The sequence below is a fragment of the Nicotiana attenuata genome, unplaced genomic scaffold (genome assembly GCF_001879085.1).
Source record: "Nicotiana attenuata strain UT unplaced genomic scaffold, NIATTr2, whole genome shotgun sequence".
Lineage (NCBI taxonomy): Eukaryota > Viridiplantae > Streptophyta > Magnoliopsida > Solanales > Solanaceae > Nicotiana > Nicotiana attenuata.
Window position 1 is genome coordinate 73300 of NW_017672623.1, and position 12343 is coordinate 85642.

The following is a 12343-nucleotide window of genomic DNA, read 5'->3' on the forward strand; positions in this document are numbered from 1 at the left end:
CTATATTGCCTTTAATTTGACTCTGAATTACTAACCTAGTTAAACTAAAACCAGCCCTTTTTACCCTGGTCAAAATTGACTATCGTTAATTAATCAAGGAGCTGAAATGATCAGCTATAACCAAATAAATTCAATCAGAATCAATTCTAATTAACCCAACGTCCTAAGGCTAAATTTATTATTAAACTAACAAAACCAGTAAACTTGCAGCTAAAATCAAACAAATAGAACTGAAACTACACTATGAAGAATGGCAAAATAAACGAACAAAATCAAAAAAAATGCAAAGCAGTAGCTAAACATGGAATCCTACGGTTGAAATCAAATCAAATAACAAGAATTTAATCAGAACCAATCAGACCCTAGATCAATCCTAACTCAAACAAAAATAGAAGAAATACTGAAGATGAACGAAAGAAAAACAAAAATCAGAAAGCTATGCATTAAAGGGAAAATTTACAAATAAAAAGGAAAAGAAATTTAAGAACACTCACTGATTAAACTTGAAACTACGCTTGATGTTCTGATTCACATGAAATTGATGCTAATCACTTATTTTCCATTAGGAACGAATGAACAACATCAATTTGTAGTGAATCAACTCCTAAATCACAAAGAACAAAGGCTTGGGTTGATGCAGGTCACCAGGTTCAACGGAAATTGGTTTGAACTGTTGAAGCTCGAACTCAGATCTAAGATTTGAATAATTCTGGATAGTTTCGAAGGAAACCAATGACATATTAGGCGTGAGGGAGGCACGGGGGTTATGGGGGGTTGTTTTGAGGTGGTTTGGAGGCGGCAGCGCCATCGAAGAACTGTGGCGGCGCTAGGGTTTTCATTTTTGGGCGAAGATTCGAGGGATTATGGGTATGTTTGAGGAAAAACAATGGTGGATTTGCGATGAGGAGGTCAAGACGATTTTGTGGTGTTAATTTGGTTGAGATCGGAGACTTGCCGCCGGCGGGTTTGACGGAGGATATTAGGGCGGCTGGCTTCTCTAGGTTTTTGGAAGGGGGGTTTGAGAGAGACGACGGAGGGGGGTAGGGGGCGTCTTTGGACAGTTATATATCTGGGATAGGTGAGTTGCGGTCCGTTGGATCAACAAAACATAGACGGCTAGGATTTGTTTAAATCAAAACGACATCGTTTCGATGGCTGGGGGAGCCGGGCCGGGTCAGGGTGCGTGGGTTTGGGCCTGGGGCTCGGATCAGGGTGATGGGGGTTTGGCTTGGGCTGGTGATTTATTTGAAGACTGGCCCAAGACAGACCTTTCTTTAATTCTTTTGAATCTTTTCCTTTCATTTTCTTTTAATTTTTTTTGATTTTGTTAAATAAAAAATTAAAAATAACAAAAACCTGATTTAACTCTAAAATTAAACTAATTAATTTTCTAAAATTAACTAGATCCTAATTTAAAAAGAAAACTAAGAAAAAATTGAAAATTAAAAGTAAAATGCAAAAAGGACTATTCCATTTAAATGTGAAATTGGGTCCTAAATGCGAATTTGCTATTTTTGTATTTTTGTGAATTATCATGCACACACAAATAAAAATACACACAAAAATACGCAATTAAATCCTAAAAATCAAATAATAAAAGAAAATTCCTAATTCTTAGAAGTCTAGAGGAATAATTCAAGCGAGGCAAAAATCACGTGCTCACACGGAGTTGGTCGGGTGTGAGGTCACGATTCATCACCTCTTACAATTGTTCAGTGCTGGTTATCTGAGAGGGACCATGGTGCATTTAAGAAGCCGTGGTACGAAAGGGTTGGTGGTCAAAACTGACGACCGAGCGAGTCGCGGATTCTAGCGTATATATTTCTTCATTAGGACCGAGTATGTGGTCTCTAACCCTACCGGATTCCCAGAGAGGTGGAATTCGAAATGTAAGTATTGCAGTTTGTCAAGTTCCTAGTTACTTGTTACTGCTACAATTCAAACTTTTGTATTGCATCCATGGCTCGTCCGCCCCAGCCCGTCCCCAATCTCAGGAGATGGGTTGCCGGCTTGCTTCCCCATGCGGAAGAGACCCGTACGTGGCCTGCCTTCATGCACCGTATGGCCCCAAAGTCACTTCAGGTAGATTTCTAATTTTTATCTTGTAAATTTTGCAACCCTGCTTACTTCTTTTTATGGCAACAGGTCGAGGTGCTTCTAGGAAGAGGGCGCCAGTCCCTACTCTCAAGCGATCCGACGTTGCCTCGGATGCTTATGATATATTAATCGAGTTTGTCCGAGAGGGTTTCCCTCCAGCTCCTTTACAGGGGGCTACGTCTATGACCATGGTTATGGGGGAGTCGACATCGTTGGCACCGGTCCTGCAACCCGTAGACGAGTCTTCCAATGGCGAGGAATCGTTAGAAAGAAAACGGAGGAGGCTTGAGAAGGGCAAGGGGGTGGCTACCGAAGTCGGAGGAAGTGGGGCACCTCTAACGACGCATAGACCTGCATTTATGACCGACGCCATTCTATCTGGGAGGTTGGCTCAACAGAGGAGTGTCGCTCCCGGTACTAGTTCTGTGCGTGCCGTTGAGGGGGGTCATCGACCAACGTCGAAGGACCTGGCGAGGAAGCTGAGAAGTCGGACTCTAACATCGCCCAGGAGGATGTTGGTGAGTTTGTGGGTGGTCTTACCCATGTGGAGATGACGACGAATGGGTCCGACCGTCGTATTATGATTCCGGGGGCTTACAACTTGTTGTTGAACAGTGAGCAGGCTGCTTCGGCCCTTACCCTGCTATGTGCCTCCCCTGAGAGCAAGACGCTCAGTACTGTGAAAGATGCGGAGCTGTCACGAAGGGTTGCTGGCATGGCATTACAGGTAATCTTTATCCCCTTTCTCTCTTCTGCGTATTGTAAGACTGACCTGAGGCGTGCTTATTTCTGCTTTTCTTTTTGGACCCTCATTTTGGAGGTGGAGAGGGGACACCATGAGCAAAAAAGGACGGCCCTCTACAAAAAGATGCTGAATAAGTATCGAAAATATCGTTCTACGCACCGAGCAGTGGTCGACCCCTATCAGCAGGACCCCGAGTTCCAAGTGTTTCGCGAGGGGCTTGAACAAAGGCAGGCCCAGTTGGAGCATAGGGGGGTTGAGCTGGAAGAGGATGAAGGCGCCCGAACAGCGAGTTGGAGGAGCTCCTTAGGGCGAAAGATGACGAGTGGGGTGGCAGCGGAGAACGTCGACCTGCAGCGGAGGGTGGCGGATCTGACCGCCGAGCTCGACGCCAGGATGGTGGAAATTAATGGACTTTCTCAGCCTTCCTCATCTCGTCCCTCGTCTGGGCAGAGTATGCGTCGTAGTACGCATGAGATGTGGATTTTTGCAGAGGCTAAACTCGACGTGTATAGAGAGCTTCATGCTGAGGGCCGGGCGACGGAGGAGGAAGTTCAGCAACTAAGATTCTTGGTATAATGACGTTTATCTCCCAGGGGGTGACGAGTAGTTACAAATTTGTATAATGTATATTTTTGGCTTGTGGAATGTATAAATATATTTTTGCTGTAATATAAACTTTACTTTTGCTGCTTCGTCCATTTGTTGCCTTTCCCTTCTTGGGTTCTCTTTTATAATGCTTAGCCTCCGTAGAGGTTGCTTTTGTTGTTCGTTACAAAGTCCGTGTCGTGGTTCGAGCGAGGTCGAACTGACATTGATGGTCTTAGCCAGTAGGATGCTGCTTCGACTATCGTCGAAGCAGTATCCGTCGTAGTTCGAACGAGGTCGAACCGATGTCGATGGCCTTGGCCATTAGGATTTTGCTTCGACTGTCATCGAAGTTATATTTGTCGTGGTTTGAATGAGGTCGAACTGATGTCGATGGCCTTGGCCATTAGGATGTTGCTTCGACTGTCGTCGAAGTGATATCCGTCGTGGTTCGAGCGAGGTCAAACTGATGTCGATGGCCTTGGCCATTAGGATGTTGCTTCGACTGTCGTCGAAGCGATATCCGTCGTGGTTCGAACGAGGTCGAACTGATGTCGATGGCCTTGGCCATTAGGATGTTTCTTCGACTGTCGTCAAAGCGATATCCATCGTGGTTTGAACGAGGTCAAACTATCAAACTTTGATGGGGAAGGCACTTAGCCTGAGTCCCAGTTCGAGCGAGGTCGAACTGTCAAACTTTGATGGCGAAGGCATTTAGCCTGAGACCCAGTTCGAACGAGGTCGAACTGTCAAACTTTGATGGCGAAGGCACTTAGCCTGAGTCCAGTTCGAGCGAGGTCAAACTGTTAATCTTTGATGGCGAAGGCATTTAACCTGAGTCCCAGTTCGAACGAGGTCGAACTGTTAATCTTTGATGGCGAAGACACTTAGCCTGAGTCCCAGTTCAAACGAGGTCGAACTGTTAATCTTTGATGGCGAAGGCATTTAGCCTGAGTCCCAGTTCGAGCGAGGTCGAACTGTCAAACTTTGAGGGCGAAGGCACTTAGCCTGAGTCCCAGTGCGAGCGAGGTCGAACTGTTAATCTTTGATGGCGAAGGCACTTAGCCTGATTCCCAGTTCGAACGAGGTCGAACTGTTAATCTTTGATGGCGAAGGCACTTAGCCTGACTCCCAGTTCGAGCGAGGTCGAACTATTAATCTTTGATGGCGAAGGCATTTAGCCTGAGTCCCAGTTCGAACGAGGTTGAACTGTTAATCTTTGATGGCGAAGGCATTTAGCCTGAGTCCCAGTTCGAATGAGGTCGAACTGTTAATCTTTGATGGCGAAGGCACTTAGCCTGAGTCCCAGTTTGAACGAGGTCGAACTGTTAATCTTTGATGGCGAAGGCACTTAGCCTGAGTCCCAGTTCGAGCGAGGCCGAACTGTTAATCTTTGATGGTGAAGGCACTTAGCCTGAGTCCCAGTTCGAACGAGGTCGAACTGTTAATCTTTGATGGCGAAGGCACTTAGCCTGAGTCCCAGTTCGAACGAGGTCGAACCGATGTCGATGGCCTTGGCCATTAGGATGTCGCTTCGACTGTCGTCGAAGTGATATCCGTCGTAGAATGGAGATTAACTCTTGTTCGTATAATGGAGATTAACTTTTGTTCGTGTAATGGAGATTAACTCTTGTTCGTGTAATGGAGATTTCCGCTCGTAGAATGGAGGATTTTGTTCATTCAATGGAGATTTCTGTTCATTCAATAGAGAATTCTATACATACAATGGAGAATTCTATACATACAATGGGGACCTGTTCATACAATGGAGAATAACTAGTGTAGTCCCTTCATTATATTGGCCTACGGACCATGTCGACTGGCCGGTATGATGAATCTGCGCTCTGGTGCCACCGGGTATCCCCTTTGCCGCCTCGTTAAAAACCTCCCCGAGAAAACCCAATTGGGACAAAACTCGGGTCAGGGAAAAAGAGTACGACTTAGGAGATGCCTTTCAGAAGTGAAAATATTTGAGGTGGGCGACGTTCCAATTGTTTTGGAGTGGTTTTCCCTCTATTATTTCTAGTTGGAACGCTCCTTTGTTCGCCACTGCTATGATTTTGTATGGTCCGTCCCAGTTGGTCCCCAATTTTCCCTCATTCGGGTCTTTCGATGCAGTGTTTTGGCTTTGAGGACGTAGTCGTCGACTTTGAGCGATCTTACTTTGGCTTTCTTGTTGTAGTATCTTTCTGCTTGTTGTTTTTGGGCTGTCATTCTTATATGGGCCATGTCTCTTCGTTCTTCGGCTTCGTCTAGATCTTGCAACGTACTTTCGTCGTTGTCTGCCCCGCTGGCATGGGAATATCTCAGGCTTGGTTCCCCGATCTCGACGGGTATGACCGCATCGGTCCCGTAGACCAGTGAGTACGGTGTTTCTCCCATGCTGGATTTGGGCGTAGTCCGGTACGCCCATAATACTTCAGGTAGTTATTCGGGCCATAGCCCTTTAGCTTCTTCGAGCTTCTTTTTCAATATGTTCAATATTGTTTTGTTGGAAGACTCGGCTTGGCCGTTAGCGGCAGAATGATACGGAGTGGAGAGTATCCGCTTGATGTGCCATTTCTCGAAGAACTCAATCGTTTTCCTACCGATGAACTGGGGCCCATTGTCACAACTGATTTCTTTGGGGATGCTGAAACGGCATATGATATTTTTCCATATAAAGGCGATGACCTCGTGCTCGCGTATTTGTGCGTACGCACCTGCTTCCACCCATTTAGAAAAATAGTCAGTTAGAACTAAAAGAAAGCATACCTTTCCTCGTCCTGCTGGCAGGGGGCCGATTATATCCATTCCCCACTTTATGAAGGGCCATGGCGAGGTGACTGAATGGAGGAGCTCCCCCGCCTGGTGTATCATGGGGGCATACTTTTGGCACTGTTCGCATCTTCGGACATAATCTGCTGCCTCTTTTTTCATGGTAGGCCAGTAATAACCGGCGCGGATGAGGCATTGGACGAGAGCGCGGTTTCCTGTATGGGTGCCACAATGGCCCTCGTGCACCTCTTCTAATACTTGCCTTGTTTGATGCGGCCCGAGGCACTTATTTTTTGTCGTATGGGAGTGTTCCGTCCTACAGATAGGATACAAACTTGTGCCCTGGGGATTTGCTCGAAGCGACATTCGTCGAACTCAGGCATCAACTTATGGATTTCTGATTGGTATTTTTGTAGCCTTTGCTCTTTGATTTGGTAAGTCCTAGTTATTTGGTTTTGAGATGAGTCGACGGGCCCCGTATTTGATGGCTAATTTCATACCTGCAATCACAGCCTCATACTCGGCCTCGTTGTTAGTCATCTCGTGGCATCGTATGGACCCGTGGGACTTCGAGGAAGCAGAGGCGCGGAGGGCCTCTTGTTCCACCTCTGGCAATATCCGCGCACTGAAGTCGGCGACAAAGTCGGCATGTACCTGCGACTTGATGGCGGTTCTTGGATGGTAGGTTATGTCATGTTCGCTGAGCTTAAGGCCCATTTATGGGATGGCATTGAAAATAGGGTCTAAGCTTTCGTGAAGCTACGACCAGCGCCAGGGCTAATTTTTTGAGGTGTGGGTACCTCACCTCGACATTCGCCCCGTCAGTTTTTATTTCCCGAGGCCACGCCGAAGGCACATTTTTCTGGGTTCAACTTCATCCCGTACTGCCTCAGTATCTCGAAGGCTTCAAATGATCAATATGGGCCTCCTTCTTTGCCGATTTTACTAACATGTCGTCGATATAAACTTCCATTGGCTCCCGCGTTTTTGAGTCCGAAGGGCATCACTTTATTCTCCATTTCCCATCATTGGGGGTATTTCGATTCTCTGATGGAACCGTTGGCTAGTAGTTTGTCCACTTCTTTACTGACTGCCTCCGTTGAATTTCCTCCGGGCGGATAAAGTGGGTCGACGTTCAGTTTGTGCGTGGTGATGTCTTTTGGGATCCCCGACATATCTGAATGAGAGAAGGCAAATAGATCTGCATGGTTAGTTAAGAATTCGGTCTTACCTGGGTCGGAGGCCGGGCTTTTTTGTCGTCCAGCTAGACCGGGTCGAGGTTCTCGGCTGTCACTTTGCAAGCTTCTACAACGTCTGGGTCCCTAATGACCTCTGCCGGCGGGTTGTTGTTGGTATGTGTATATTCTTGGGCGATCCGGTAGCATTACTGGGTGGTACGTGGCTCACCTCGAATGCTGAATATTCCCCATGGGGTGGGAAATTTGATTACTTGATAGAAGTTCGAGGGAACGGCTTGCATGGCGTGTATCTATGGACGCCCTATGATGACATTGTAAGCCGTTTCCTGATTCATGTCGTGGAATGTGGTTTCCAGCGTGACTCCCCCTGCCAAGACTGGCAGTGATATTTCTCCGGAGGTTCGCTCTACTGCATTGTTAAAACCCGTTAGTGTTATGCAATGCGGTATTATCTTATCTTCGAGCCTCATTTGCATGAGAACTCTTGGGTGGATAATGCACGCACCGCTTCCGTCGTGTACCATGATTCTTTTCACATCAGTATCAGCATTGCGTAAAGTTATAACTAAAGCATCGTAATGAGGGAAAGACAAACTGTCGGTATCAGACTTATCGAAGGTGATACTATTTTCGAAGTCATCATACCGTTCGTGAGCGATCGTGCGCTTCAACTTGTGTGTGGTGGTGAACTTTACGTGATTTATTGTCGAGTCGTCGCCGCCACCGACGATCATCTGTATGGTGCGTGCTGGAGAAGGTGGTTTTGGTGGTCCTTGGGATTGGTCGCGTCCTCTGGCGAAATTAGCCTTTCCTTTATCGCTGAGCAGCTCCTTCAGGTATCCTTGGTTCAGCATTCTGACCACCTCCTGTCGCAGACCTATGCAATCTTCGGTCTTGTGTCCTCTTTCCTGATGGAATTCGCATAGGACGTTCGACCTCCTTGCACTAGGGTCTGATTTCATTTTTTGTGGCCACTGCACCTTCGAGCCCAGCTTCTCCAGTGCGTACACTATTTCTGAAGGGGAGACACAAAAGTTATGAGCAGATAATAATGGGGGCGTACCTCTTTCATTTCGAAGCGGGGCGACATGTCGCGGCACGACATCTGGATGCCTTGGAGGAGGCGGATTAGGTGTTATATATGAGAGAGAAGAAAAGAGATAATCTTAGAGAGATGAGAGAGCAAGAGAGAAGTTTTTATCCAAAATGAATTAATCTCCCTTTCCTAATCCGCCTCCTCCAAGGTTAGATTATTAAAGGTGTTATTTTGAACTTGTCAAAATGCTAACCCGTCGTTGTTCGATTGAGGTCGAACTCTTCTCTTTGGCGATGGCCCTTGGCTTTAAGGGTGTTATTTCGAACTTTCGTCGAAATGTTGACCCGTTGTTGTTCGATTGAGATTATCTCTTTCCTAACTCAAGCGATCCTTGTCCGTCCGTATATCTATCAAGCTCCGTCCAATTCAAATTAGGTTGCATGAAAACGCACCAAATTAACTTTATTTCTTTTTCAATAAGTAAAATCAAAAACATTTCTTTTCAATGACCCTTTAGGAAAACATTAAAATCGAAAAAGTAACTATTAATATCTAAGAGGTGATGAATCTAGAAAGTAGAAACATAAGAAATGACAGTTCATGTTAGCCCATTCAAAGAAAAGGAAAAAAAGTTTTTTGTCGAGACATGTTGAATGATAAGCACAAATCAGTTTCATCATGACTTAATAAGATAAACTTTCACCATCAATGAATTGATCATTAGTTTTAAGGTATTAGTAATTAGGATAATGCACTTTGTCGTACTATAAATATAGATATTTTATTTTTCCAGGCATATATATACATGACTTATATGAAACTTTTCCATATTTTTCTAACTTTGTATCTAATGTTCTCTTATTCTATAAGAGAGGTCTCCGTCAACATGGCTGCTTGTGCTAAGTGGATATCTTGGTCATTTTACATTACATTCTCTTAATCTATAACAGAGAGTTATCTCTAAGTGGATTTCAAATCACGAAAAAATTTAGAAATATTCACCTCCCAAGTAAGCAGCCTTTTGGAATTCCGTTTCATTCCTAAAGATCAGGTTTCCCAAATTGCTTCTACTCGGTCTGCTGACTCATACTCCTGAGAGAACGCCATCTGCTGTTTTTGCTTTTGGGTAAACGGTGGGCAATATCAGATATTACTTTTCTTCCCCTACAATTTTCAATCAGTTTACACTCTGTTTGTTGTTTAGTTTCGCTCTGTTCTTAGGATTTGTTTTCGCTACTCTTTTGATCACTTCCAGGTGAGATCAATTTACCCTATACTATTCCCATTATCGATGTGCTCTTGTCTTTCTACGTGGTAGCTTCTGCTTTTCTGTTTTAGCCTCTGCCTGTAGGTGTTTGAGAAAATTACTCAACGAATTAGGCTTTTCTTTTCTAGCAGGGTGTACTGGTCAAATTTGAGGCGAAGCATTTAGACATTCCTTAAATTTTTGAACTAAAAATTAGCAAGAAATTACGTTGAACTACTAAAAATTAAAATCTTGGAGGAGAAAAAATGAAGATTAAAAATATGAAGAAAGACTAAAATTGCAGAAGGAAAATGATAAAATAATTTATAGGAGCCTTTGATTAAGTGATACAGTGCATTTGGACTGATGTTCCAGCTTACCTGTAGAGCAAATGAGTTTGCTTTTCAAATTTTCATAATTATTTAAATTTTACTACTTCATATTGGTCTATTTGTCTAAAATCACCTCCAAAAACAACTACTTTTCCACCGGAGAGCATATTTGTATTCTGGAAACTCTTTATATAGTAGCTTAAGTTCTATAGCATAATCATCTGTTTGGTTTATGACAAAAAATTCTGTCAACATTATTTTTCTAATCATAGGAATTTTTAAAATTGCATTTATACTCTCAATGCTTGTGCATGTGGAAGACCACGTTTCTGGAATTCTACAGTGTACATAAAAGCAGCAACCTTTCCAAATATATTTCTTTTTAATATATCATTTTTTAGCTCTTCCAGTTTTGCTCTGGTAGTCATAGGTAAAATGTCATTCATGTAAAAACAGAGTACAGGTAAACACAACACAGATATAATCTTTTTTAATGGGGAAAGTGCAGAGGTACAGTTTCAATTCACTTTATGCCTAAAATAACTGTGGATACCTAATTTGAAAGTAATGCCTGAAAGATTCACTTTGAAATGAAGCAGCAGCAACACATATTGATCTATTCTAACATATATTAAAAGCATCATTAGGTAAACATAGATCTGTCTGGAGACTCTTATGGGATAAAATTTGATGAGCTTAGCCTTAATTTTAGTAGGTCTGCTCGTTTTACAGTCTCTTCTCTTGGGCTAACTTCTACTAAATTTAGCTTAAGGGGGTTTGGAGATTTAAACAATTATAGCCGGAATGTTTTTATGGACAATAACTGGTATTAGCTCAAGTTTTCATTACATTTCTTAGCGCTTGCAAGTTTTTTCAGGGGCTTTAACTTTTATAAGTTTTGACAATTCATAGAGTTTCACTTATATAAGTATTGAACTTCAAAGAGACATGGATGATTCTACTTTTTCCATTCTGATAATTTGTATTACACACATGTGCTAAGATATTTTTTACTTGTGTATTTTTCAGATTAGCTTGTTGTCTCGGCCATGAGGCAAAAACATTCTACTTCGTAATAACACAAGTATTAGGGAACTGGTAGAATTGTAGCATTTTGTACTCTTCGTTTTGAAACATTTTGAATCAAATTGTATAGATTTCTTCCAGCTTTGTCTCATGACTTGTAAACAAAAGTTTTTTTTTTATGTTAAATAAAACTTGGGCCCCGGCACAGCCCGGACTACATCCAACTAGTTTTTCTATAAAACTAAGTATATCTTTTTGAAAGAAGTTCTCATAACTTTCAATGTTACATAAGACCATTTAGATGTTACAAATACCTCTAATCTATCTATGTATAATTTATATGATACTGCCCTATAGAGAAGTTGTGACACTAGAACCCCAAAGTAATTAATCTTTTTTTTTTCTTAGAGGGTGTTTGGCTAAGCTTATAAGCTGGTCAAACTAGCTTATAAGCACTTATCAGCTTATTCTACGCGTTTGGTAAAAGTACTTATTAGCCAAGTGCTTATAAGTCAAAAATAAGCCAAAAGCCATAAGCTGGTTACCCCAACTTATGAATTTTTAGCTTATAATCACTTTAAATTTGACCAAAATTTTTACTATTTTATCCTTAAAACATTCCTTTTTAGAACAGAACTCCTACATCGATATTCACTGCCTCAAGTATTCAACCTAAACCCCCCTCCCCTCCCCCCACCTCTTCAAGTTTGCAATTCTTATTGACTATTTAAGATAAGCAAATTCTCTATTCTTTGCATACTTATACCTATGTGATTATGTATTAATCTTTGAACTGTATGTAATAAATGAGGACATATCAAATGTTTGGTGTATTATTTTCTAAGTGTTGTGGTGATGAAGACAATGTTTGTTTCTCTTCAAATAATTTGTCCTATTTAGGTTTATTTTCTATTGAGAAACTTTTGTCAATTTATTAATTATTGTAACTTATGATTATATGTTTATCATAAAATAAATTATATTATCATAAAAATTATCTTATCTAAGCATAGTTGTATTTAAAATAGAATGACAAATAGAATATTTTGTATTTGAATCGATCTGGTATTTAAAATTTTAATGAAATTACGCCCTTATAACTGTAAACAATTCTAAGGTTATTTAAGTCATTTTAACAGAAAAATAGCTTATCAGCACTTTTTTATCAAATACTGCAGCAACTTATTATCAATTTCAGCACTTGTACCCAAACACGTAACTGCTTATTTATTAAATCAGTTTCAGCACTTAAAAGTGCTTTTCAGCACCTAATGCTTATCAGCTACTTCAAATCAGCTAATCCAAACCGGCTCTAATTCT

The 12343-nt window shown here is 42.2% G+C and overlaps 1 long non-coding RNA gene across 1 annotated transcript; it reads left to right on the plus strand.

The window, feature by feature from the left end:
• Positions 1 to 9245: 9245 nt before the first annotated feature.
• LOC109213887 lies at positions 9246 to 11247 on the plus strand. The gene is made up of 2 exons (XR_002066088.1): positions 9246 to 9674; positions 11027 to 11247. It is a non-coding gene; the product is annotated as an uncharacterized LOC109213887 (long non-coding RNA).
• The last annotated feature ends 1096 nt before the right edge of the window (positions 11248 to 12343 follow it).